Source organism: Bubalus kerabau, chromosome 3 (genome assembly GCF_029407905.1).
Source record: "Bubalus kerabau isolate K-KA32 ecotype Philippines breed swamp buffalo chromosome 3, PCC_UOA_SB_1v2, whole genome shotgun sequence".
In the NCBI taxonomy this organism is placed as follows: domain Eukaryota; kingdom Metazoa; phylum Chordata; class Mammalia; order Artiodactyla; family Bovidae; genus Bubalus; species Bubalus kerabau.
The window spans coordinates 160,981,144-161,007,245 of record NC_073626.1 but is presented as its reverse complement, the minus strand read 5'-3'; the positions used below and the strand labels follow the sequence as shown (position 1 = coordinate 161,007,245).

Genomic DNA, 26,102 nt, shown 5'->3' with positions numbered 1-26,102 from the left:
CAGCAATGTAAACGTTCCTACGTCCCTCCAAGCTTTAGGGGAGGGGAGCCTGAAAGATGGTACAACAAAGGACAGGATGCCAAGATGGCCAACTTCCAGGGTCTCCCCAGTAAACATCAAGGCGGGAGGTCCTGGAACTCAAGGTCATTGCATCCCATGTCTCCAAGAGGCCCCTACAAAGGGGCTGATGACAATGTAGGTTCTTAAAACAGCCAGAGAAGAGACTCAGCCTGGACATCTGAACGCCTGGATCCAGCTGCCCCCCTACCCTGATTCAGTCCTCCCACCCGGAGGCCTCGGCTCCTGAGGTGTGCAAAGGGAGAGCATATGCACCAGCCCTCCCTCCCTCCCCAGAGGACCTTATCCCGGGGGAGCTGGAGTGGGGAGGCCTTGGAGGGAGTAGAAACCCTGCCTCCTCCCAGGCAACAATGGGGAGTGTAGAAAGAGATGGAGCAGAGAGAAGAGATGGACTTGACAAAGGAGGTGCTGCTAGCTGCCAAGAGGGAAACCCCATGTTCTCATGCCTTTCACTTTCCAGCAGACCCCTTGCTAGGAGGACTTAATTGAGGAGCCCAAATAAAGGACTTATAGGAAAGAAAATAGGGTTGATAGCACAGTTGCGGAAGTGGTGCTCCAGGACAGGAAGAGAAGAGACCAAGGCTGAGAGGCTGGAAGGCCCAGGATTAAGGGTCAGGGGAGGACAAGGGCGAGGCTGGGGCTCTTTTTCCTTGTTCTAAGCTCTGCTCCCTTAATAAAGCCTTGGTCTACCCTCTAGGTTACTGATGCCAGCCCTCAGCCCTCTCACATCCTCATACTTCTTCATACTTGGACCTTCTCTCCCTGGCTCTCTGGCTCCTGCTTTCATCTCCCTTTGTTGCCCCCTAAAAACAGTTCTCTCTACCCAATCCTCCCAGCAATATATATATATACTCTCCAATTGCTTTATTTCTCAGTTCATCTTCTGCCTCCACCAAGCCCATTTTTTTGCCTCCTCTCTTTCACCCCCCAACCCCAGCCACAAGCATCTCTGTCTCTTCCCTGCCCTGCTGGAGCCCAGCATAGCACTCCAGATGCAGGAGCAGATCAAGAAGGGTGGGGGTGGTGGCTGTTGCTTTTCTGGGATATTCTTAGCCTGTCTGGGGGCTGGAGCTGGAATCAGCGTTTCCATCTCAACCAGGCAGGTGGCTGCAGGAAAGCTGCTGCTGTGACTGGGTCTTCATGTAGCTGCCTGTCTCCTTCCCTGTCTCTGTCCTCTATCTTGATTCCACTCTAGGAGCCCTACCTTCCCATCTTTGTGCCCTGGGATGGGAGAGGGGTTCTCTCTGCCCTGGCTTGAGACCAGGGAGGTTTGAAAACCCTGTCTTGGAGACTCTCAGGGAAAGAAAAGAGGCTTTGAGAACTCTAGCTCAGATATTCCCTGGGTTCCCACACAATCTTTGCCTCTGCCCCACTTTCATCTGCCCCAACAACGCCTGTTGTTGTTCAGTTGCTCAGTCGTATCTGACCTTTTGTGGCCACATGGACTGCCAGGCTTCCCTGTCCTTCACTATCTCTCAGAGTTTGCTCAAACTCATGTCCACTGAGTCTATGATGCCATCTGACCATCTCATCCTCTGTCACCCGCTGCATGGAACTTGATCCCTGAACTCTAGGGATGTTCAGATCCCTAAACTCATGATCACGAGAGCCTTTCTAATCTTGACTTAAATTCAACCTGGAGTTCGGGGGCTGCTTCCTGAGAGAGGCTGAGCCTGCGTTACAGTCCTTCTTTTTTTTTTTTTTTTTTTGGAAAGTTTTTTTCTTTAATAGACATAAGTCAAAAGAATGTATTTTTACACACACACAAAAACAGAATATTCTTGTTTTAAGTACTAAATAATAATTTTCTAGCTATGTTATAAATTTTAAAATGAATTAAAATAGATTGTCTCAGTTCAGTTCAGTTCAGTTACTCGGTCGTGTCCGACTCTTTGTGACCCCATGAATCGCAGCACGCCAGGCCTCCCTGTCCATCAACAACTCCCGGAGTTCACTGAGACTCACGACAATCAAGTCAGTGATGCCATCCAGCCGTCTCATCCTCTGTCGTCCCCTTCTCCTCCTGCCCCCAATCCCTCCCAGCATCAGAGTCTTTTCCAATGAGTAAACTCTTTGCATGAGGTGACCAAAGTACTGGAGTTTCAGCTTTAGCATCATTCCTTCCAAAGAAATCCCAGGGCTGATCTCCTTCAGAATGGAACGGTTGGATCTCCTTGCAGTCCAAGGGACTCTCAAGAGTCTTCTCCAACACCACAGTTCAAAAGCATCAATTCTTCGGTGCTCAGCTTTCTTCACAGTCCAACTCTCACATCCATACATGACCACAGGAAAAACCATACCTTGACTAGCTGGAACCTTGTTGGCAAAGTAATGTCTCTGCTTTTGAATATGCTATCTAGGTTGGTCATAACTTTCCTTCCAAGGAATAAGCATCTTTTAATTTCATGGCTGCAGTCACCATCTGCAGTGATTTTAGAACAGTCTTACGGACTCTGTGGGAGAGGGAGAGGGTGGGAAGATTTGGGAGAATGGCATTGAAACATGTAAAATATCATGTATGAAATGAGTTGCCAGTCCAGGTTCGATGCACGATACTGCATGCTTGGGGCTGGTGCACTGGGACGACCCAGTCCTTCTTTAGGACTGAACAAGGAGCTCACTGTCCCAGACTCCTTTGTTAGCAGAGGGAGGGGCCAGGAAGAGATCTGATTCATTCACAAATAGCACTGAAAATATTTGTCACCTTAAAAAAAAGAAAGACAGTGTGGGGGTTCATACATGAGTTCTAGAGTCATGCAGGTCTGGATTCAAGCCTAGCCCCTCCACTTATGAGCTGAGGGACCTTGGGCAAGTTTCTTAATTCTTCTGAGGCCTGTAAAGGTGGACCATCATAGGGTTGCTGTAAGATTTTATTTAATCTCACAATGCTCCACAATGCTTGTATATTATATGTGCATGGTGCTTGGTGTTACAAAATGTAAGTTATTACAGAATTCTCCAGTCATTGTTTTTACAGGGCAGGAACAGTTTGTCTGACCTGTACCACTAGCATTTTTTTTCTCTCATTAGAACATTCTTCATTAAAGGGCAGGGGCTGTACTATCATTTCTTTTTGTTTGGACTTTGAGACCTGAATTTAGAGCTATCTTTTCTTCTGGGCCATTATGCTGGCAACTATTGCAACTCAGACTGTTCCTGGGTGGGGGGTTATTTGATTTGATTCCTGAGGTCACAAAGACCTGCCAGCATATCAAGCACTGGCCCCTTCTCCAGTCCACTGTGGGCCTCATTAATTTTGTGAAGCTGTGTGTGCCTGCCATGTGTCCAGCACCATGCTGGCCCTGCATTCTGACTGCACTTTTCAGAGGGCATTCTCTGGCTATTCATCTCACACCCTGCTGTTTCTACAAAGCTCCAGAGACTCCATGGAGGGTCAGATCTTCTTTTCAAGAGTTCTGAGAAAATGTTCTGCAAAATTATAAAATCCATGATAGCAAATACTATTTGAGAAACTGTCAGCTATAAAGTACTGGGTTAGGGGCTGGGAATAGAAAACAGAATTGGGGCAGGGGTGACCTCTGGCCTTCAAAGAATATACAACAGAAATTACAGAGAGATGAAAATAATAATAAATAGTAGTAAGTTGATCCATGTCCTCTGGTGAGTTACAGAGAATGGGACTGAACCACTTGACCAACCCTGCCCATCCCCCTTCTACCTTTGCAGCTAAACTAACTCCAGTTTATCCTGAAGTCTCGCAGCTAAGCAACCACTGGCAGGGGGATAAAATCAATTTTAAACTGAGGTCCTGTTCCTCCATCTGGTATTGTGTCCCCTCCAGTCCACGGCCTTTCCTCTCCACCCTCAAGCTGTGATAAATGCTAAGCACCTTTCCCAAGGCAGAGCCAGGCCTCAGCCACTGCCTGCAATGAGGGTTAGTGAGTAAATGCTTGTAAGAGGAGCCCTGGTGGACCTGCTTAAGACTCAGCACTGGAGAGGAGCCACTTCCGTTTACCTCCTATTTGTCCAGGATTAGGGGCTGAGGGGGGATGGGGTTTGTAACAGATTCGTTAATTTACGCTTTCATCTCTGTGGTCTCAAAATATAAGATCAACCTTTTATTTTTATTTCCTTTAAGTAAAAACTCAATCCTGATTTTATCACCTAGAGCTGCACGCACACTTACTTTTTAAAAAATATTTTTTTATTTTTGGTTGCACTGGGGTTTTGTTGCTGCGCATGGGCTTTCTCTAGTTGCAGGGAGTGGGGGTTGTTCTCTAGTTGCAGTGTGCAGACTTCATTGTGGCGGCTTCTCTTATTGCAAAGCACAGGCTCCAGGCTCATGGGCTTCAGTAGTTGTGGCTTGAGGACTCCAGACAGCGGGCTCAGTAGTTGTGGTGCAGGGGTATAGATGATTCATGGGATGTGGAATCTCCCTGGACCAGGGATCAGATCTGTGTCCCCTGCATTGGCAGGTGGACTCTTATCCACTGTACCACCAGGGAAGTCCCAAACTCACTTCTGATTTGGGGTAGGGAGTGGAAAATGGCAATCCACTCCAGAATTCTTGCCTAGAGAATCCCATGGACAGAGAAGCCTGGTGGGCTACAGTCTATGGGGTCACAGAGTCAGACATGACTGAGCAATTGAACAAAAAGGCAGCGGAGAAGTGTAAGGAGGTTGTCTGCTAGGTTAACTGGTAGCTTCTAAACTACTCTGCCTAGCAGAGTCATCTGAAGGAACTTTGTAAAAATATAATTTCTGGGACCTATCTCAGACCCATGGAATCATAATTTCTTTGGGTGGTCTTAAGAGAAAGAGGAAAACTTGGGGAGATGGCTGGGTCTCACCTGTTTCTTCTGTTAAGCACCACTGCTCTTGCTGCCAGAAGAGCATCCAGCCTCCCTGTAAGAATACCCTAACTTGTTTTTGGGAAATTAATTCTCCCACACTCTCAATTCATGTGGTTTACGTGGGGCAATGGGCATGTCTTTTCCATATACCTAATGGCCAGACCTGTACTGAATACTGTGCTTTACAGCTTACAAAGCACATCCTTAGACAAGATCTCACCTGATACTTCCAACAGCCACGTTAATAGTTATGTATCTGACCATCTACCTCCCCAGTCACAATGGATCAGAGATGGGCTGACAACCAAAGCCAATCTTAACAAGATGCAGTTCTCGGAGTTTTATTAGAACTACTGAGAATGAGATGATTCAGTTCTTGGAGTTTTACTAGAACTACTGAGAATCAGATGTTTTTCTTCCTCTGAGGCTGCTAAGCATTGAGATGTTGGTGACTCTCTTGCCCTCACATGGAGAGAGGTCATCTGAACTAATACCCATGAAAACAGAGGCAACATATGGAGGGACAGATTCCTCATGTAATTTTAGCCCCTGGATCCAGCTGGACCTAATGCAAGTCTATGACCCAATAAATATCCCTCCTTCCCACTTCTAATCTTAAAGTAATTTGAGTAGCAAATTTAATATTTGCAAAGGAAAAAAGTTCCAATAAATAGAACTTCCTGCCTGAAAATTTTCCTTCTGGACATTTGTTGCTAACTTCAGAGAAGTACGCGTTGGGTCTTGATGACTGAAGGGGGTGGTCTCTCGCATCTGGTTGTCAGCGAAGGACTGAATCTGGATGAAACACTGTAGACCACAACCTGGCTCCTGACCCCAAGGCTTATTTCCTGCTGAATTTCTCAAACCTCCTTGTGCAAACTGTAGCTGCTGATTGGTGTTTATTGAATCCCAGTAACCCTCAAAGTAAAAGCCTTGGGACAAGAAAGCCATTTCCCCACAGCCTGCACAATTGCAAGTCTTCTTTCTGGGCAGCTGCCAGGTTGCATTCCTTGGATATCAGCTTCCTGCTAAATAGGAAACTTGATGCTTTACCCTCCATCATGCTTCTGAATCAAGTTTGCCCCCAACCAGTGTAAGAGGCAGCTGTGGCCACACAGAACCATTTGTTATCATCAGGGCCATTAGCACAATGTCTCTGAGGAGTGGGGTAGGGGTAGATTTGAGCTTTAAGCTGCCCCAGGGTTCTCTTCCAGGGCTTCTGTCTGGCCTGCCCTTGGGGGGCTCTCTCAGGAGAGTGGCCAGGGCCCCAACAAAACCACAATTTTGGGTTACAACATGGTTCATCTCTCTCTCTTAACTCTGAGGCTGCTTACTTTCAAGTAGCTTCTGGATTATTCTGCAATAGGACAATATTTTCCTATCCTACACTATGATCCAAATACACAGTCTTGATAGTGATTGTGTGACTACCTCAGCATCCATTCAGACTTCATCTTTCCATTCATTCACTCAACACAAATTGATGAACAAGATACTTTGTTTCTTTTTTTTTCCTTTGTCAGATCAGATCAGTCACTCAGTCGTGTCCAACTCTTTGCGACCCCATGAATCGCAGCACGCCAGGCCTCCCTGTCCATCACCAACTCCCAGAGTTCACTCAGACTCATGTCCATCGAGTCAGTGATGCCATCCAGCCATCTCATCCTCTGTTGTCCCCTTCTCCTCTTGCCCCCAATCCCTCCCAGCATCAGAGTCTTTTCCAATGAGTCAACTCTTCCCATGAGGTGGCCAAAGTACTGGAGTTTCAGCTTTAGCATCAGTCCTTCCAAAGAAATCCCAGGGCTGATCTCCTTCAGAATGGACTGGTTGGATCTCCTTGCAGTCCAAGGGACTCTCAAGAGTCTTCTCCAACACCACAGTTCAAAAGCATCAATTCTTCGGTGCTCAGCCTTCTTCACAGTCCAACTCTCACATCCATACATGACCACAGGAAAAACCATAGCCTTGACTAGACGAACCTTTGTTGGCAAAGTAATGTCTCTGCTTTTCAATATGCTATCTAGGTTGGTCACCATCTGCAGTGATTTTGGAGCCCCCAAAAATAAAGTCTGCCACTGTTTCCACTGTTTCCCCATCTATTTCCCATGAAGTGATGGGACCGGATGCCATGATCTTCATTTTCTGAATGTTGAGCTTTAAGCCAACTTTTTCACTCTCCACTTTCACTATCCTCAAGAGGCTTTTTAGTTCCTCTTCACTTTCTGCCATAAGGGTGGTGTCATCTGCATATCTGAGGTTATTGATATTTCTCCCAGCAATCTTGATTCCAGCTTGTGTTTCTTCCAGTCCAGCATTTCTCATGATGTACTCTGCACAGAAGTTAAATAAACAGGGTGACAATATACAGCCTTGACATACTCCTTTTCCTATTTGGAACCAGTCTGTTGTTCCATGTCCAGTTCTAACTGTTGCTTCCTGACCTGCATACAAATTTCTCAAGAGGCAGATCAGGTGGTCTGGTATTCCCATCTCTTTCAGAATTTTCCACAGTTTATTGTGATCCACACAGTCAAAGGCCTTGGCATAGTCAATAAAACAGAAATAGATGTTTTTCTGGAACTCTCTTGCTTTTTCCATGATCCAGCAGATGTTGGCAATTTGATCTCTGGTTCCTCTGCCTTTTCTAAAACCAGCTTGAATATCTGGAAGTTCACGGTTCACATATTGCTGAAGCCTGGCTTGGAGAATTTTAAGCATTACTTTACTAGCGTGTGAGATGAGTTCAATTGTGCAGTAGTTTGAGCATTCTTTGGCATTGCCTTTCTTTGGGATTGGAATGAAAACTGACCTTTTCCAGTCCTGTGGCCACTGCTGAGTTTTCCAAATGTGCTGGCATATTGAGTGCAGCACTTTCACAGCATCATCTTTCAGGATTTGGAATAGCTCAACTGGAATTCTATCACCTCCACTAGCTTTGTTCATAGTGATGCTTTCTAAGGCCCACTTGACTTCACATTCCAGGATGTTAAATTAAATCTGACTCCTAGTCTGATTCTGTTGGGGTGGAGGGAAATTCAATCTCAGGTGTTATGGGGACTCTATCCTCCTCCCAAAGGCTGCACAATATGTCCAGAAATCAGAAGAAGGTCTCTAGCACAGACCTGTGGGAGAACTCATTGTCCAAGCCCAAAGAGCCCCTCAGTGTCTAGCACCTCTACTGTTTCTAGGCTATGATTGAGGGTTGGGCATCTTTAAAATCACTATGCAATAAGTGAAAAATACAAAAAGTTATAAAAAGTAAAACAATAAGGGTGTGCATGTGTGCTATGTTGCTTCAGTCTTGTCTGACTGCAACTCTATGACAATAGCCTGCCAGGCTCCTCTGTCCATGGGATTTTCCAGGCAGGAATACTGGAGTTGGGATGCCATGCAACCAACCAGGGGATCTTCTTGATCCATGGATCAAACCCGTGTCTCCAGCAGCTCCTGCACTGCAGGCAGATTCCTTACTGCTGAGCCACCAGAGAAGCCAAAACAACAAACCTGGTTTAAATAATAAAATATTGCCTATAGTTCCATTTCCTCATCTTCTACCCAATAGCCTTCTTTTCTCTATCACTAACTGCCCAATGAAATAACCAGTGTTCCAGATTTGGTGTTTATCTTTTCATATATTTCCTTATTCTCCTACTACATATATAGATCCCAATTGAGCAAATGTATTGTGATCATTTTATATTCTATTTCCCCTCTAAAATGAGCTTCTTGAAAGCAAGGACCATTTCTCATTTGTTGTTACACCCCAATGCCTAGAACACTGGCTGGCCCAGTAAATCATAAAATGGCTAATGTGTATTGAGTATTTACCATGGGGTATGTCATGTTCTATGTGTGTTACATGTATTATGCAACTTATATGTATCGTGTCACTTAACCATGTTAATAACCCCATGAGGTAAATAGTGTTTTTATCATTTATATTTTACAGAGGAAGAAACTGGGGCACAGAAAGCTTAAGTAACTTGTTTGAAGTCAACAGCCAGGTAGTTCTGAACTAGAATTTGAACCCAGGCCATCTGACTTAGTGCTTGGCTTTATAACACTACACTGTGCCTCCCACCTGTAAAACTTATCATTTATAAGCTTCAGGGACTCTCACTTGGCCAGACCCCTTCCAATGTCTTGGGAGGGGCCCTATTCATGTATTCAGAGTTTTATTATTTTTCCAAAATTTGAAGAACTGGTATTTTAACCAAAATTGGTTAAGATGCTGTTTCCATTCCAACTCCCCCTTTGTTACCTGTTTCCTTATGCAGAGGGTGTTGAAATGCTATGACAGTTCCTGGGGTCAACATAAAATTGGGATAATATTTCATTTGGACTTAGTGGCTGTATTAGTTTTCTGGGGTCACTGTAACAAATTACCACAAACGTGCTGGTCTGAAATAATTAAGAATTTCTCTCATAGTCCAGAATCCAGGTGATGGCAGGTTTTGTTCCTTTTGAAGGCTCTGAGGCAGAATCCATCCCATGCCTTTCTCCTAAGCTTCCGATGACTGTGTCAATCCTTGGAACTCCATTGCTAGTATACATATCACTCCAATCTCTGCCTCTATCTTCATATCACCTTCTTCTCTGTGTCTCTCAAGTCTGCCTATAATGCAGGAGCCACTGACTTTCTCTTAGGACACCTGCCATTAGATTTAGGGCCCATTCAAAACACAGGATGATTTCATCTTGAGATCCATATCTTAATTATATTCACAAAGGCCCTTTTATCAAATAAGGTCATATTTGTAGGTTCTATAGGTTAGAATATGGATATAACTTTGGGGAGGGGGAGGCAGAGGTGGGGAGCCATTCAACCCATACAGTGGGCTGTAGTTCTGTAATCTGCAGGCATTTTCATGTATAGCTATAGCATTCATTCTAGTTGTACCTCTTTTCATATTTATAACTTCTTTCTCTAACAGTAAGAAATCTCTTTCCCACTTTCCTCAACATATTTCCTGACTGTATTCAACCCTTTGTATGTTATCAATCTCCTATAACCTCCACTTCCCTTCCTCTGCAAATCTTCCATAAATGTCTTTCTATCTGAACTAGGGTTCTGATACCCTGTGCCAGGCCATCCCTTATGTAAAAGTTCTCCTTACCCTTTGGGGGTCTAATACCTCTCACCACATGTAGACCTTTGCCTCCCCCTATTGGGGCACCAACACACCACACCAGGCTGCCTAACATGCCCTCCTTAGTCTTCCTGGGCTCTGAAGCCCCGTACTGTACCACCCTTCTACTGCAAGATCCTTCTCACCCCATTCAGGCTCCAATGCCCCAGGCTAAGTCATTCTCTTTATCGAGATGTTCTCCTCAAAGAATCACACAACTGTGCAGGACCCCCACCACATCAGATATTATAATTACTAGTGAAATACTAAAAGATTTCCTCCTGATACTAAAACCAAGACAAGAATGTCTCTATTGTTACTTCTGTTCAACATTATACTGGAGATCTGAACTGAAAAGGAATAAAAGGTATAAAGATGGAAAGAAAACTTTATTTAGAGATTACAAGACTGTACATGAAGAAAAAAAAAATGTATGAAACTAACAAAAGAGTTCATCAAGGTCACCAGATATAAGGGTCAATATTCTAAAATCAATTGTATTTCTATATATAATTGTATTTCTATATATATAATTTCAATTAGAATTGAAATTTTTAAAGTGATGTCATTTATCATACATCAAAAAAGCATCAAATACCAAGAAATAAATCTAATGAAAAATATTCAAGATTCTACATGCAAAACTAGGAAACAGTAGTAAAAAAAAGAAAACCTAAATAAAGAGAAAAATATATACTAATGGATTGTAAAACTCAATAGTGTGTCTACTTCTCCCAGATTTGTCAAAAGATTAAATGCAATCCCAATAAAATCCCCAGTAGATGTTTCAATGGAAATTGATAGGCTGACTCTAAAATTTATATGGAAATCAAAGAGCCAAAAGAGTAAAGACAGTACTGAAGAAAAAGAAGTTGGAAGGTTTATCTACCCAATAACCAGATATCCAAACTTATTATAAATCTATAATATCTAAAACAGCATGATATTGGATAGACAAATGGAGCAAACTCCATGAACAGACCCCTAAATTTATGGTTACTTGATTTATGATGAAGTTCTAATACCCAGGGGAAAGGATGATTTTTTTTCCCAATAAAAGGTGCCAGACAATTAATCTCTACCTCACACTATACACAAAAATCAATTCTATACACAAAAATCAATTCTAAATGGACCATAGACTGAATACAGCTTCTTGATGATAACTTAACAAAATATTTCCATGATTTGGAGTAGACAAAGATTTTGTAAACAGGACATAAAATTTAAAATAACTAACCAAATGAAAAAAATTGATAAACTGGACTACACTAAAATTGAGAACTTATATTTATCAAAAGTCATCATTGACAGAATAAAAAAGGAAACCCAGAAAATGGAAGAAGAAATACTGAGTTAGCCAAAAAGTTTGTTTGGGTTTTCCATAATGTCCATAATATCTATCGGAAACCCAAACAAACTTTTTGGCTAAACCAATATATATCTGCCAAAGGACTGGTTATAGAATATAAGATGAATCTCAGAATCATAAAAATGAATAAATCAATAAGGAAAAGAGAGACAACTCAATTTTTTAAATGGATAAAAGACTTGAACAGGTGTTTTATAAATGGGAACTCTAAATGGCCATTAAGCTTTTGAAAAAGTGCTAACCCTCATTAGACACCAGGAAAAATGTAAATTAAAACCACAGTGAGATTTCACTATAGTCCATCAAAATGGCTAAAATGAAAACAGACAGAAAACAGCAAGTGTGGGTAAGAATATGAGCAACAAGAACTCTTGCACACTGGTTAATGAGTATACATTGATAGGCTGTTGTTGCTTAGTTGCTAAGTCATGTCTGACTCTACGACCCCATGGATTGTAGCCCACCAGGTTCCTCTGTCCACAGGAATTCCCAGGCAAGAATACTGGAGTGGTTGCCATTTCCTTCTCCAGGGGATATTCCCGACCCAGGGATTGAATCCATGTCTCCTGCTTAGCAGGTGAATTGGTTATCACTGAACCACCAGGGAAGCCCCCAAATTGATAGAAGCACTGTGGAAAACACGTTACAGTACCTACTAAAGCTGAACGTATGTATATCCTGTGACCCAGAATTTTAACTCCTAGGTTTACAACCTACAGAAATATATAATATATATATATATATTCACCATAAGGCCTATACTAGGATGTGCTCAGTGTGTGTGTGTATGTGTGTGTGTGTGCGAGCTCAGCTGTATCCGACTCCGGTCAGAGTGCATCTCCTAAGTTCAGAGTTCCCTTTTCTGCTATTCTTATGTAGTAATAAAAAATGTGGCAGCATGCTTTCTAAGGTTTCTTGGCTCTGCTCCCCTCCCCATTCTTGTCTGAGCCTTGTCTTGTCTTTATCTTTGTTGTACCTATCCTGCCCAGTTTTGATTCTTCTCCAAGTACTTTCTTCTTAGCGTGGGCTCCTGTCCTGGCAAAGAGCCCTGATGGCCGGCCCATCTTGAGAGTTCACTAGGGCTAGAGTACTCATTTACATCAAACCTTCCTGGAGACTGCTTGCTGCTGCTGCACCACTCAGGGATTAGGTAAAACCCCTTCCAGTTTCTGCTATAAATTGACCCACCAGCACCTATCAGTTATCTTTATGTCCCTCCTATTCTTAGGTTCATCAAAAGCTCACTGCTTCCTCTGCTTGCTTCTGCACACGTGCCAATTCTGGGTCTTGGTGCCTTGTCCTCACCCACTTATATTTTGGGTTTCATGGGGGATATCTTGCCATCTAATTTTGTTGTAAATGTTATCCATGGGATTGTAGTTTTGCTGATTCTTATATCTGTTTTTACGTAGGGATTTAGAGTGAAACACTATGCCTTTGACACAGCTACCTTCATGGAATTCCAATGTTCTATATCTTCTTGTGGATGGTGGTTGAATGTGTTCACTCTGTACAAAATCAGCGATCTGTGCCCTTCATAATTGTGCACTCACTATTATGTATATTATAAATTGATAGAAAGTTTACCCTTTATTAGTCAGAGTTCTTCAGAGAAACAAAACTAATATGGTGTGTAGATAGACAGTTCAGAGGGGGGATTTATCTTAAAGGATTGGCACATTCATCTTAAGGAAAGATTTATTATGGAGGTCCAAAGTCTCTGGGGGGTAAGACGGCAGGCTGCCGACCCAGGGAAGAGCTGATGTTGCAATTCAAGTCTGAAAGCCACCTTAAAATTAACCATATAGCTCCTACCCTACAGAGAACCTCAATTTGTATTTATAGATGAGACTCAGAGATGCTAAGTAACTTGCCCAAGGTCACAGCGACAAAGGAGTGGCTCCAGGAGCAGAACCTAACCATCCCTGAGAGCAGAGTCTATGCTCTTTCCACTACACCAGCTGAAAGGTGTTCTAATAGACTCCAGTACAATCTTCATAGCTATTTTGCAGGTCCAAGACACCGTTCTCCTTGACAGGGGCTCCAGTAGTTCTGCTTTTGCCTTCCACTCAGCAGCCAGAGTGATCACTTCAAGACAGAAATCTGATTCTGTCACGGAGAACACTTCAGTGGTGTGTCACTGTCTTAGTCCTTCCAGGCTCCCATAACAAAAGTCCCATAGGCTGGTGGCCTGAATAACAAACATTTATTTCTCACAATTCTGGAGGTTGGGCAGTCCAAGACCAAAGTGCTGGCAGGTTCAGTGTCTGGTGAGAGCCCCCCTCCTGGCTCACAGATGTGTTCTCACTGTGTCCTCACATGGCAGGAGGGGCAAGAGTGCTCTCTGGAGCCTCTTTCATAAAGACACTAATCCCATTCATGGGAGCTCCACCCTCATGACCTAATCACCTCTCAAAGGCCCTGCCTTCTAATACCATTGGGGTTAGGATTTCACCATATGAACTTTGAGGGGACACAAACATTCAGTCTGTAACAGTAAATAAGAATACAGGTGTAACTTTCATGATAAAGACTATATATATATAGTTTAAACAGGTTAGAAATTTATCAGTAAGTAAGTAAAGTCACCCAGTCGTGTCTGACTCTTTGTGGCCCCATGGACTGTAGCCTACCAGGCTCCTCTGTCCATGGGATTTTCCACGCAAGAGTACTGGAGTGGGTTGCCATTTCCTTCTCCAGGGGATCTTCCTGACCCAGGGATGGAACCTGGGTCTCCAGCATTGCAGATAGATGCTTGACCATCTGAGCCACGAGGGAAGCACCAGAAATTTATCAACATGTCACATATAGTCTGAGTTTAACAGCCTGGGGCTGCAATGGATGCTTCATGATGATGGGGATCTAGTTTCTGTTTTCCTGCTTTGCCATCCTCAGCATATGGCTTCCATCTCAAGGTCTAGGATGTCTCCTCCAGTCCAGCGAGAAGATTTCAGCCGATGAGAAGGAAATAGGAGGAAATGGAAGCCTGTCCTTTGCTCACAACCTGCTGATCAGAACTTGGTCACATGGGCAAATCCATATGCAAGTGAGTATGGAAAGTTATCTTTTAAATGGGTAGCCAAAACTCTAGGATTTAAACACTGAAAGAATAGAGGGGGGGAAAGGATATTGAAGAACAACCAATACTCTATACCACAAATGGTATTCCTTGGCTCTTACAAAAATATATGTCTCTTGGTTTTGCCTTTCCAGTCTTTAGTCTCACCTCCCAGCAACCCCCACCCCACCTCTGCCCTCTAACCACACCAGCCTTCTTCCAATTCTTTGAGTGTTCTATTCTACCCCAATCCCAGGGCCTTTGCAGGAACTATTTGTTCTGCTGGAACACTTTTCTCCCACATCACCTAATTATCTCACTCATTCTTCAGATGTCAGCTCAAGTATCATTTCCTCAGGTAGGCCTTCCCTGATCCTATTCAAATACAGGTATCTTTCTTAACCACTTTTATCCACCATGAACACTTCCTTTACCATATTTTGTTCAGCTACCATTGTATACCTATTGGATAATATTCAACTAATGGCCATCTCCTCCTCCAGACAGGAAGTCAATAAAGGCAAGGCCAGTTCAGTTCTGCTCACTGTTGTATCTCTAGCACCTAATAGAGTGCAGGGGACAAATAATTTTCTTGAAAGAATAGATGAGTGAGTGACAGTGAGTCCTTGAAATTTTCTGAATGACACTGAGAGGACACTTTCAGCTATGTGGACAAGTTCTCAGATCACATGGCTTGGTCCAGAGACTTCTCAGCTCTACAGTCACTGTGGCAAGGCAGGACTATCTGGATCCTTTGGCAGGCAAAATGGTTGGATGGCACCACCGACTCAATGGGCATGAGTTTGGGTAAACTCCAGGAGTTGGTGATGGACAGCGAGGCCTGGCGTGCTGTAGTCCATGGGGTTGCAAAGAGCCGAACCAGACTGAGCAACTGAACTGAACTGAACTCTGCAGGCAGAGAATGGCTTGTCTAAATTCCACATTATAAGGTTTGATTTTAGCATCCAGTGCACTACCCTCTTGCCCCTAACTGCACACACATTCTTTCAGGCATTCAGCATTTTTTTGTTTTGATGAGGCTGTCTTTTAAAAGGAGGCAGGTTGAATTCTCCAGATTGCGTCTCTGCACTGAAGCCCCACATCTGCATCATGTGAAGGACTGGCTGCCCAGAGATCCAGAGCTCAGCATACCCAGAGGGAGAAGGCACTTGGGGATGCCCATTGGAGTTAAAATCGAGTCAACTGGAGAGTTTCTGCAAATCAAAGATTTCACTCTTCTGCATTATTCCTGGTCCAAACATAAAGATCTCTACAGACCTCAGAGTTGTAACTGGATGCTTTTGGCTACAAGTCACAGAAGACTCCTCAGCTGACCTTTCTTATGACATATCACAAGGAGCCTGGAGGCAGGGCAGCCCAGGGTTCTTTGTTGGAACATTCCACGGAAGACTTGAATTCTCTCCATCCCCAATTTATACAAATGGCCTGCTTTTTGCTTTTTCCTTCAGCAATGTATCATTCCAAACAGTACTATAAAGAACTACCTTATGCTTTGTTTTCTTTTTAAACTGACTAGTAACCCATCTTAAAGAGATACCATACTTTATTTAACCAATCCCCTCTTGATGAACTTTTAATTTGTATCCAGTCTTTTGCTTTCAGATCAGATCAGATCAGTAGCTCAGTCGTGTCCGACTATTTGCGACCCCATGAATCGCAGCATGCCAGGCCTCCCTGTCCATCACCAACTCCCAGAGTTCACTCAGACTCATGTCTATCGAGTCAGTGATGCCATCCAGCCATCTCATCCTCTGTCGTCCCCTTCTCCTCTTGCCCCCAATCCCTCCCAGCATCAGAGTCTTTTCCAATGAGTCAACTCTTCGCATGAGGTGGCCAAAGTACTGGAGTTTCAGCTTTAGCATCATTCCTTCCAAAGAAATCCCAGGGCTGATCTCCTTCAGAATGGACTGGTTGGATCTCCTTGCAGTCCAAGGGACTCTCAAGAGTCTTCTCCAACACCACAGTTCAAAAGCATCAATTCTTTGGCGCTCAGCCTTCTTTACAGTCGAACTCTCACATCCATACATGACCACAGGAAAAACCATAGCCTTGACTAGATGAACCTTTGTTGGCAAAGTAATGTCTCTGCTTTTGAATATGCTATCTAGGTTGGTCATAACTTTCCTTCCAAGGAGTAAGCGTCTTTTAATTTCATGGCTGCAATCACCATCTGCAGTGATTTTGGAGCCCAGAAAAATAAAGTCTGCCACTGTTTCCCCATCTATTTCCCATGAAGTGATGGGACCAGATGCCATGATCTTCGTTTTCTGAATGTTAACAGTAATGCTTATTTAACTTATATGCAGAGTACATCATCAGAAACGTTGGGCTGGATGAAGCACAAGCTGGAATCAAGATTGCTGGGAGAAATATCAATAACCTTAGATATGCAGATGACACTACCCTTATGCCAAAAGTGAAGAAGAACTAAAGAGCCTCTTGATGAAAGTGAAAGAGGAGAGTGAAAAAGTGGGCTTAAAACTCAACATTCAGAAAACTAAGGCCATGGCATCTGGTCCAATCACTTCATGGGAAATAGATGGAGAAACAATGGAAACAGTGACAGACTTTTTTGGGGGGCTCCAAAATCACTGCAGATGGTGACTGAAGTCATGAAATTAAAAGACACTTGCTCCTTGGAAGAAAAGTTATGACCAAACTAGACAGCATATTAAAAAGCAGAGACATTACTTTGCCAACAAAGGTCCATCTAGTCAAAGCTATGGTTTTTCCAGTCGTCATGCATGGATGTGAGAGTTCGACTGTAAAGAAGGCTGAGCGCCAAAGAATTGATGCTTTTGAACTGTGGTGTTGGAGAAGACTCTTGAGAGTCCCTTGGACAGCAAGGAGATCCAACCTTGGATCCTAAAGGAAATCAGTCCTGAATATTCATTGGAAGGACTGATGCTGAAGCTGAAACTCCCAATACTTTGGCCACTTGCTGAGAACTGACTCATTTAAAAGACCCTGAAGCTGGGAAAGATTGAAGGCAGGAGGAGAAGGGGACGACAAAGGATGAGATGGTTGGATGGCATCACTGACTCAATGGACATGAGTTTGAGTAAGCTCCAGGAGTTGGTGATGGACAAGGAAGCCTGGCGTGCTGCAGTCCATGGGGTTGCAAAAAGTTGGACACAACTGAGTGAATGAACTGAACTGAACTGAAACAACAATGTGATGCATAAGTTATTCCATGTGTGAGTGAGTGCTTCTGAAGATATAGTCCTAGAAGGGAAACTGCTTGGTCATAAGACATATATACCATTTGTAATTTTACAGATAGTGCAAATCTGCTTTTCATGTGGGCCATACCAATTTACACTGCCCTCCCCAAATATGAACGGCGGCGCTTTAAGCTGAAGACAAAGTGGAGAAACTATGATGGATGCCTGAATGGTTTCTGCATAGAGAAACAGTCAGCTTAAACACAAAGTGGAGAAACTATGATGGATGCCTGAATGGTTTCTGCATAGAGAAACAGTCAGTGGGTTGTTTATCAACTCAGTCATTTAACAAGCCTCAATCCTCTTTTCAATAAATCATTAACCCTGTGGACTAACCCATCCCACCATTGTCTAAGGGATCCAGACTGTCCATGTACAGGCCATGTTTCAGAACTCAGCACCAGTCCCTTCGTCACTCTATCCACAAACAACTCCTCCCTAGATGTCTTTTCTCTCCATCTCCATCTGGCCATCTCCTATCCTCCCTTAGACCCAGTTAACATGTCCTCTCTTTGGTTAAACATTAGCTGACACCCTCAGGCAGGATTAGTCACTATTCTCTGCTCCTACGGAATTCTGTTCATACCCCAATCATAGCACAAATCATCAATAATATAATTATCCAATTACCTGTCTGTCTCCCACACTGCGCTTCTCAAGGAGAGAAACCTCATCTTCATCTTTGGGCCAGTGCCTCCACACATGGTACCTGGCACATTAGTGGTTCACAGTAAAGCCTTGCTGAAATCAAATTAGGCAAGGACACAATTTAGTAGCACAGTAGCAAATGTAACAGTTTTTTTCTTTTTTCCTTTTCTGGTGGCATTGATCAGAGGGTCAAAAATACAGACGCTTCTGAATATTTCTTTATATGCTTCTGAACTTTCCTTTTCTCCTTGAGCCTGTTCTGTTCTCTGCTATGTTCTCAGTGCCTAAAACAATACCTGGGAGACAAGAGGCACTTCATAAATAAATTTTGAATAAATAGATATCTCTGATGAGAAAAAACATCTACAGTATAACTAGAATTTTATTTATTTTTTTTGTCCGTTTGATGTGGCTAAAGGGGTACTTCTAACTCTTTCAAAAGCCTCAAGCTTGGTCCCTCATGTGCCAGTTCTGTGTATTTGGGTTTTATTTCACCTCAAATTAATGCATGTAAAGTGCTTAGCCGGGGAAGGCAATGGCATCCCACTCCAGTACTCTTGCCTGGAAAATCCCATGGACAGAGGAGCCTGGTGGGCTGCAGTCCATGGGGTCGCTAAGAGTCGGGCACGACTGAGCGACTTCCCTTTCACTTTTCACTTTCATGCATTGGAGAAGGAAATGGCAACCCACTCCAGTGTTCTTGCCTGGAGAATCCCAGGGACAGAGGAGCCTAGTGGGCTTCCGTCTATGGGTTCGCACAGAGTTGGACACGCCTGAAGCAACTTAGCAGCAGCAGCAAAGTGCTTAGCACTGCGTCAGGTACTTAGTGCACATGCAGTAAATGCTGCCATTTTTCTTCTGGCAGTGTGGTTTATAGGATCTTAGTTCCCTGACCAGGGATTGAACCCAGGCCCTTTGCAGTGAAAGCACAGAGTCTAAATTCTGGGCCACCAGGGAATTCCCTTAATTTTATTATTGCCACAAGCCCAAGCATGCTCCCATCAGCTCACCACCTGTGCTAGTCTCTTCATCTCTCTCCCAGCAGATAATGTGGCCCTGATCCCTGGAAAACCTGTGAAGCAATTTACCAGCTGTGTGACGCTGGGCCAGTTTTTTAATTAAAAAACTCTCAGAGGCTCAATCTCTTCATTTGGACAACAAGCATTATATTAATATCTACCTCTCTGGATTGTTATGAAGATTAAATGAGACAATTGTGGACACTGCTTAGCTCCATGTGGGTCTCACAGTAAGCATTCAGTTACCATCATTACCATCAACATCATCTCTTCTTTTTGAAGGGCTCATTCCCACAGCCCTTCTGGTTGACCATAAATCTTTAGCTGGTTCTGGTGTTTGAAGCATCACCAGAAAGCTTGTCTTGACCATGTGTGAATGAAGTTCCTGCTCTTCCCTTGATGCCCTCCTGTCTGCATTATGTGAAGATATTTATTTCACTCTCACAAAAATGTTTTGCTCCGAACCATTCCCAGGAGTTGGAAGTAGGCCACAGGAACTTCAAATCACAAAATACTCAGCCACTCACTCTTCCTGATCACTTCCCTGCCTGATGGCCTGTATTTGGCTGACACTTCACTGTGCCATGGAGGCCAATTTTGATGAGTCCTATTTCCCATAGACTCACTTGTGCTTTTGCCTTGTAAATTTTCAGGGAATGTGAGGTTACCTCTGATCCAGAGACCATCATTTCACCTTCTCCTGGGGGCCTGCATCTAAAGAGGAACTGTACACTGACCTACTAAACTAGTTTTGTGCATGTTACTGTTTTATGAAGCAAAACAATGTATGGTAGAGGAATATTAGGTATTAGGAATTGTAAGGATAATTATAGAGACTAGAAGATAACTCACATAGAAGTCAGGCAGAGGTTATCTCTGTGGAGGAGGGAGGGGGATATAATTGTGGAAGGGCCCACAGGGAGCATTATGGAATCCTCATAATATACTGTTTCTTAACCTAAATAGTGCGTTTATGAAAGTTCATTGGATGATTAATCTTTAAACTATACATATTCATGTAATGTATTTAAGTGATTGATATATTTCTTAATTTCTTAATAATATGATGTACTTTTTAATTCCTTGAAAAGCAAAAAACATTTTGAAAGAGGAAGGGAGGGAGGAAGGGAGGAAAGCAGAGAGGGAGGAATAGAGTGGGGAGGAAGGCAGCAAGCTGAATCTGTTAATAGGAAAGAAGATGCCAATGTCAAATTCCCATTTTTGGCTGATATTATTCCAGGAGGATCAATTCAATAGTTACTATGTGGATCAGTTTATTAAAATTTTTGAACTGTGTAGTTAATCCATGTTCAAAATCAAACATTCTAAGCTTCTTTCCTCAGACGGTCTTCCAGATCAAGACGTCTCTCATGGGTTTAGGGCACAGAATTTCATAGGGAATCTTAACCTTAAAAGCGCTCCTGCAGCAAAGATGGGACAATTATTCATCAGGCCAGAATATGAATTAACTCTTCAGTTTCACATTAAGTGACCTCTGCTTCCCATCCCCCAAATTAACTCTGTCACCTTCAGTACTTATATTTCAAAAGACACTTTTATTCACCAGTTATGTAAAATACCACTCTCTCAGCATGAGGGTTCTGAACTTGGGCTGGTCACCCCTCCTTAGGCAACCTGTTGATCCTGCACTCCCGGGAGGTCACCATATTGATGCCAAACTTAGTGCAGACACCTAATCAGCATAGCGCACTACAGCCCAGAACTCCTGGGCTTAAATGATCCTCCAGCCTCAGCCTCCAGAGTAGCTGGGACTATAGGCAAATGCCACCACACCTGGAACCAGGGGTCTTAATTTTGAATTACTTTCAATGATTTCTGCCAAAAGTCTTGCTGGAATTTGTTTCCTGAACTGGTCAAAGCTTATACCAGTTAAAATGCTTAGAATGCGTGGTATGACCACAACCCCTTCCTAAGACAGTTTCTTAAATATATTGGTAGATATCCATGCTGTTACCACTTTATGACCTCATCCTCCACTCTACTCCAACCACAGCTATTAGCCCAGGATTGGGCACCTACCTTATGATAGATTACCTGAATGTGAGCCAATGCCCTTTGCATATTTGCTAAATAGGTAAATAAATGAATGATGACCATGATGTGACCTGGCACAAGAGCGTTGCCAACAGAATTGACCATGCCTAAATGAATCAATCAGATTCACTCTCTTGTACAGCTGAAACTGAGATGAATAAGGTGATAATAGGTTGTGAAATTGAGTTAACACAAAAAAGAGTGGGCAGGTTGCAGAGGTTTTGAGGCCACAAAAAAGCAGAAGCCATGAGTAAGCAAAATCAGTGAACAAACAAATGATATTCAGAGAAGAGACTGAAGGGGTTGACTGCTAGCAGGAAGAGTAGGAAAATCAAGGAAAGAAACAAGCTGAGTCCCCATGATGGCAGGGAACTGAAGCACTTCTGATGTTGTGGGCATGATAACATGACCCAGTCACAATTTTACTTAAGGTCCTAAATCACCTAGTTCTTAAGTTATGTCCCAGGTTACCTAAGGATTAGCTGTAACTCTTGGTTTCTTATAAAATACTGACCTTCTTGCCACATGTAGATGGTGATATTACAGTTTGTAGTATACATCTTAAAAGAAGGCAAGAAAAAGATAAAAAGAAACAAAAAACAGTCTGTGATTAATTTTGAATTAATTGTTGTGAAGGTGGAAGGTCTGGGACTAGATTCACTACACTACTAATATTTTACAGCTATAGAAGTCAAAGATAAAGAAAAAATACTGAAAGAAACCAGACAGGAAAACACCTTACTTATAGAGGAGCAAAGACAAGAATTACATCCAACTTCTCAGAAACCATGCAAGCAAGAGGAAAGTGGACTGAAATATTTAAAGTGTTGAGAGAAAAAACTACCAACCTAGAATTCTGTAGCCTGCAAAATTATTCTTCAAAAGTGGAGGAGAAACAGACTCTCTCAGACAAACAAAAAACTGAAGGAATTTGTTGCCAATAGATCTGCCTTGCAAGAAATGTTAGAAGAAGTTCTTTAGAGAAAAGGAAATGGATCTACATAAAGAAAGGAAAAACACTGGAGAAGGAATAAGGATAAGTGAAATAAATACACTTTAGGAACTTCCCTGGTGGTCCAGCAGCTAAGACTCTGTGCTCCCAAAGCAGGGGGCCCAGGCTTGATCAGGGAACCAGATCTTGCATGCCATCTGCAACTAAGAACTTGCCTGTCAACACTAAAAGATCCCACATGCCGCAATGAAGATTGAAGATGCTGCGTACCACAACTAAGATATGGCTCAGTCAGACAAATAATTTCTTTTAAATATACTTTAAATATAAAGACATAACTAGGTAAAAGTAAAAGGATAGAAAAAGACATACCATGCTGGTACTAAAAGAAAGCCAGAGTGGCTATAATAATATCAAAGTAGATTTCAGAGAAAAAATATAACCAACAATAAAGAGGATAATTTATAATGATAAAAAGGTCAATTCATCAAAGGAGCATAACAATCCGAAGTGTTTATGCTCCTAAAAACAGAGCTCCAAGATTCACAATGCAAAAACTGATAGAACTGCAAGGACTAATCAACAATTATATTCAGATTTCAATATTCCTTTGTCAATAATTTATAGAACGTGCTGACAGAAAGTCATAAGAACACAGAAGGCAAGAACAACACTATCAACCAACTTGACCTAATTGCCATTTATAGAACGTTTCACTTAACAAAAAACATACACAGTTTTTTCAGTGGTCTGCAGTTGAGGAGAACCATCTAGGTAGGAAACAGTTGAGTGTCATTAGCTTTAAGTATCGGAGAAGGCAATGGCACCCCACTCCAGTACTCTTGCCTGGAAAATCCCATGGATGGAGGAGCCTGGTAGGCTGCAGTCCATGGGGTTGCTAGGAGTCAGACACAACTGAGCGACTTCACTTTCACTTTTCACTTTCATGCACTGGAGAAGGAAATGGCAACCCACTCCAGTGTTCGTGCCTGGAGAATCCCAGGGACGGGGGAGCCTGGTGGGCTGCCATCTCTGGGGTTGCACAGAGTCGAACATGACTGAGGTGACTTAGCAGCAGCTTTAAGTATGCAATTAAAGTCTTGGCAAGAGGCAAAGAGAGTACAGAGAGTGAGAAGAGAAAAGGGCCTATGACCACAGGAAAAGTAAAGGAAGAGGAACCAGCGGAACAGCCCGAGGAGCAGCCGGGAAGTAGGAGAAGCAGAAGAGTGAACGTTATCAAGACCACATGAAGAGTGTTTCACACAGGGAATGGTCCATTGAGTCAAGTCCACATTTATTCATTCAACAACTCTGAGCACCTGCTATATAGCAGGCACTCTGCTGGGGACACAATGGATAAACTCTTCTGGAGTTTATCATCTAGAGGGAAAGACAATTGAATAAATCTCTCCAATAAATCTGTAATTACAAAAATGGTTTTGTGAGAGCATGCATCAGAGGAATGCTGTCTTCCTTGTGGGAGAACATTTGAACTAGGTCAAGATAGAAGGGCACCAGATAAAACACCAAAAACACTGCAACAAAAGAAAAAATAGATAAATTGGACTTCATCAAAAGTAAAACCTTTCATGCTTCAAAGAATACCATCAAGAAAGGGAAAAGACCACCTGAGCAGAGGAGAAAATGTTTGCAAAATGTATGAAGGATAAAAGGGGCTTCCCCAGTGGCTCAGACAATAAAGAATATGCCTGTAATGCAGGAGACCCAGGTTCGATCCCTGGGTCAGGAAGATTCCCTGGAGAAGGGAATTGGCAACCCACTCCAGTATTCTTGCCTGGAAAATCCCATAGTCAGAGGAGACTGTCGAGTTACAGTCCATAGGGTTGCAAAGAGTTGGACACAACTGAGCAACTAACACACACAAACACACATAAAGGATAAAGGACTTCTTTCTAGATTTATAAAAACAAAAACTTCTAAAACTTAATAATAAAAGACCCATAATCCGATTGAAAAATGAACAGAGGATCCAAGAAAGATATAAAAATGGCTAATAAGCATGTAAAAGTTCAAAATCACCTGCATTAAAGAAATACAATCCAAAACTATGAGATACCACTTCACACCCAAAAGGATGGCTATAATGATCATTTTAAAAATGGAAAATAACTGGGATGACCCAGAAGGATGGGATGGGGAAGGAGATGGGAGGCGGGTTCAGGATGGGGAACACATGTACACCCGTGGCGGATTCATGTCAATGTATGGCAAAACCAATACAATATTGTAATTAGCCTCCAATTAAAATAAATAAATTTATATTTAAATTTTTTTTTAAAAATGGAAAATAACAAGTCTTGGTGAGTATATTAGTTTTCTAGAGCTGCTGTAACAAATTATCATAAACTGAGTGTGTAAGTAGCAAAAATTTATTGTCCCAAGTTTTTGTGGTGTTAACAGATAAACTGAGGCATATATAAAAATGGGTGAAAGAAAACGTGCAAAACCTTTGTATCAGGAAACACGCATGGCCCATTGGAGAAGTAAAAGATCAATGGAATGAATCTGGAGAGAGCTGGGTCTGACCATGCTGGCTGGAGATTTGAGTATTAATTCTAAAAGCAAAGGGGAGCCACTGAAAGATTTTAAGTAGAGGTGGACAGGACTTACATTTGAAAAGAGCATTGGTAGCAAAGGAGAGTCAGTTAGGAGAGAAAAGTTAAATTCAGCAACAAATAAGTTAAGTAACCTGGGATAAAACCAGTTCAGGTGAATAGACAGGATGACTAACTTGGAGAACGGGAAAGGAAGTGGAGTCGGCAAAATTATACTCCACTTAGTAAAGCTTCTTCCTATTCCGGTCTCCAGGGAAACAGATCAAAAATATACTTGGCTTGAGAAAAAATAAAAGACATGTTTGCATGCATATTCACTCACAGCCGGTTCAGCAGCTTCTGTGTCTGTTCAAGGATTCCACACTTACCCTGACACAGAGAGAGGACCCATGACTGCAGTTCTTCTGATGGTTCTCTTTCACCACACTCCGTCCTTCTTTCATTGATGGGAGGGGTGGAGGGAGGAGGCTGCCACCATCCGAGATTTGGAGGCACTTCAGAAACGCAACTGTTTCCCTTTTATCTTTACTGAGTCTCTCATCGGGACTCTGTACAACCCAGAACCCAAAGGCAGCCCAAGTAGACACAATCAAGCCCTAGTCAAGAGAAGACCTACCTAAAAACGCCCCAAGTTGCCCCTGGCTACTTCAATGCTCCCAGACCGGAAAGTCCCAGTGGAAAGAGGCAGTTGTCTTAACAGATGTGGATTAAAATACTGATACCGCCAGTTTTGCTAAATTTATAAAAACATGATCGTGTGGACACGTTGCTAAGATCCATACCATGGCCACAAACGGGACCTGGGCAAGTGGCCCTCCAGAAGGTGAAGTTTGGTTAGTGTCAGAGCAAACCACCCTCCGCGGTCACAAAGGCTCCTTAAAAGGCTGAGCCAAAGGGAGGGAACTTTATTTACGCTTGGAGGTTGGTGTGGAGCGGACAGAGCTAAGCTCTGGGGAGGAAAGGAGGGGCTTCGACACAGTGCCTCACAGCGCGTGGCAAGCCCTGGTAGCTGCCCAATGAATGAAGCTGTGACCGCTCCCGGCCTAACCCCGTATCTAGGTCTCCGTTGACCCAGCTTCCCACTCCAGCGTTGCTCGACCGATTCGCAGAAGGGCCAGCGACCTCCAGCCCACACGCCCCTTCCGCATGTTTCAAA

The 26,102-nt window shown here is 42.9% G+C and overlaps 2 long non-coding RNA genes across 9 annotated transcripts in view; one reads left to right on the top strand and one right to left on the bottom strand.

The window, feature by feature from the left end:
• Nucleotides 1-20,658, top strand: part of LOC129646774 (uncharacterized) — a 23,948-nt gene extending 3,290 nt beyond the window's left edge. Inside the window, exons 4-6 of one of the 8 annotated variants that reach the window (XR_008712167.1) lie at nucleotides 11,877-12,060; nucleotides 14,309-14,439; nucleotides 15,506-15,952. This is a non-coding gene — a long non-coding RNA (uncharacterized LOC129646774). Of the gene's footprint in view, nucleotides 1-11,876; nucleotides 12,061-14,288; nucleotides 14,440-15,505; nucleotides 15,953-16,778; nucleotides 16,795-17,751; nucleotides 17,769-19,386 lie in introns of those variants that run through there. The other 7 variants (XR_008712168.1, XR_008712164.1, XR_008712165.1 and 4 more) reach the window with 7 other exon arrangements.
• On the bottom strand, nucleotides 20,621-26,102 carry LOC129646775 (uncharacterized). Its single transcript, XR_008712174.1, has 2 exons — nucleotides 25,315-26,102; nucleotides 20,621-20,784 (listed from the first exon to the last, which is right to left on the bottom strand). It is a non-coding gene; the product is annotated as an uncharacterized LOC129646775 (long non-coding RNA).